The sequence below is a fragment of the Musa acuminata genome, unplaced genomic scaffold (assembly GCF_036884655.1).
Source record: "Musa acuminata AAA Group cultivar baxijiao unplaced genomic scaffold, Cavendish_Baxijiao_AAA HiC_scaffold_67, whole genome shotgun sequence".
NCBI classification, from domain to species: domain Eukaryota; kingdom Viridiplantae; phylum Streptophyta; class Magnoliopsida; order Zingiberales; family Musaceae; genus Musa; species Musa acuminata.
Window position 1 is genome coordinate 45,001 of NW_027020348.1, and position 2,500 is coordinate 47,500.

The window sequence follows — 2,500 nt, forward strand, 5'->3', positions numbered from 1 at the left end:
GCGTTGCGCGGTGACCGTCTTGAGCGGAGCAAAATGTCAGCCATCTCAGCACCCTGGAACCCCCCGGGTGGCACAGGGCTGGATGGGGCTTTCGTATAGCAGGGACGGTGCTGCCTCTCGCTTCGCTCGCTGTCCGCCGCTCGCCGCTCCCTCGCGCAGCCAAAAATGGCCAGTTTTGTCCCGTTTTTGGGCCGTTTTGGCCAGTTTTTGGCCTGTTCTTGCGTCGCGCGGTGACCGTCGTGAGCGGAGCAAAATGTCAGCCATCTCAGCACCCTGGAACCCCCCGGGTGGCACAGGGCTGGATGGGGCTTTCGTATAGCAGGGACGGTGCTGCCTCTCGCTTCGCTCGCTGTCCGCCGCTCGCCGCTCGCTCGCGCAGCCAAAAATGGCCAGTTTTGGCCCGTTTTTGGGCCGTTTTGGCCAGTTTTTGGCCTGTTCTTGCGTCGCGCGGTGACCGTCGTGAGCGGAGCAAAATGTCAGCCATCTCAGCACCCTGGAACCCCCCGGGTGGCACAGGGCTGGATGGGGCTTTCGTATAGCAGGGACGGTGCTGCCTCTCGCTTCGCTCGCTGTTCGCCGCTCGCCGCTCGCTCGCGCAGCCAAAAATGGCCAGTTTTGGCCCGTTTTGGCCAGTTTTTGGCCTGTTTTTGCGTTGCGCGGTGACCATCTTGAGCGGAGCAAAATGTCAGCCATCTCAGCACCCTGGAACCCCCCGGGTGGCACAGGGCTGGATGGGGCTTTCGTATAGCAGGGACGGTGATGCCTCTCGCTTCGCTCGCTGTCCGCCGCTCGCTGCTCGCTCGCGCAGCCAAAAATGGCCAGTTTTGGCCCGTTTTTGGGCCGTTTTGGCCTGTTTTTGGGCTGTTCTTGCGTCGCGCGGTGACCGTCGTGAGCGGAGCAAAATGTCAGCCATCTCAGCACCCTGGAACCCCCCGGGTGGCACAGGGCTGGATGGGGCTTTCGTATAGCAGGGACGGTGCTGCCTCTCGCTTCGCTCGCTGTCCGCCGCTCGCCGCTCGCTCGCGCAGCCAAAAATGGCCAGTTTTGTCCCGTTTTTGGGCCGTTTTGGCCTGTTTTTGGGCTGTTCTTGCGTCGCGCGGTGACCGTCGTGAGCGGAGCAAAATGTCAGCCATCTCAGCACCCTGGAACCCCCCGGGTGGCACAGGGCTGGATGGGGCTTTCGTATAGCAGGGACGGTGCTGCCTCTCGCTTCGCTCGCTGTCCGCCGCTCGCCGCTCGCTCGCGCAGCCAAAAATGGCCAGTTTTGGCCCGTTTTTGGGCCGTTTTGGCCAGTTTTTGGCCTGTTCTTGCGTCGCGCGGTGACCGTCGTGAGCGGAGCAAAATGTCAGCCATCTCAGCACCCTGGAACCCCCCGGGTGGCACAGGGCTGGATGGGGCTTTCGTATAGCAGGGACGGTGCTGCCTCTCGCTTCGCTCGCTGTTCGCCGCTCGCCGCTCGCTCGCGCAGCCAAAAATGGCCAGTTTTGGCCCGTTTTGGCCAGTTTTTGGCCTGTTTTTGCGTTGCGCGGTGACCATCTTGAGCGGAGCAAAATGTCAGCCATCTCAGCACCCTGGAACCCCCCGGGTGGCACAGGGCTGGATGGGGCTTTCGTATAGCAGGGACGGTGATGCCTCTCGCTTCGCTCGCTGTCCGCCGCTCGCTGCTCGCTCGCGCAGCCAAAAATGGCCAGTTTTGGCCCGTTTTTGGGCCGTTTTGGCCTGTTTTTGGCCTGTTCTTGCGTCGCGCGGTGACCGTCGTGAGCGGAGCAAAATGTCAGCCATCTCAGCACCCTGGAACCCCCCGGGTGGCACAGGGCTGGATGGGGCTTTCGTATAGCAGGGACGGTGCTGCCTCTCGCTTAGCTCGCTGTCCGCCGCTCGCCGCTCGCTCGCGCAGCCAAAAATGGCCAGTTTTGTCCCGTTTTTGGGCCGTTTTGGCCTGTTTTTGGGCTGTTCTTGCGTCGCGCGGTGACCGTCGTGAGCGGAGCAAAATGTCAGCCATCTCAGCACCCTGGAACCCCCCGGGTGGCACAGGGCTGGATGGGGCTTTCGTATAGCAGGGATGGTGCTGCCTCTCGCTTCGCTCGTTGTCCGCCGCTCGCCGCTCGCTCGCGCAGCCAAAAATGGCCAGTTTTGGCCCGTTTTTGGGCCGTTTTGGCCAGTTTTTGGCCTGTTCTTGCGTCGCGCGGTGACCGTCGTGAGCGGAGCAAAATGTCAGCCATCTCAGCACCCTGGAACCCCCCGGGTGGCACAGGGCTGGATGGGGCTTTCGTATAGCAGGGACGGTGCTGCCTCTCGCTTCGCTCGCTGTCCGCCGCTCGCCGCTCGCTCGCGCAGCCAAAAATGGCCAGTTTTGGCCCGTTTTGGCCAGTTTTTGGCCTGTTTTTGCGTTGCGCGGTGACCATCTTGAGCGGAGCAAAATGTCAGCCATCTCAGCACCCTGGAACCCCCCGGGTGGCACAGGGCTGGATGGGGCTTTCGTATAGCAGGGACGGTGATG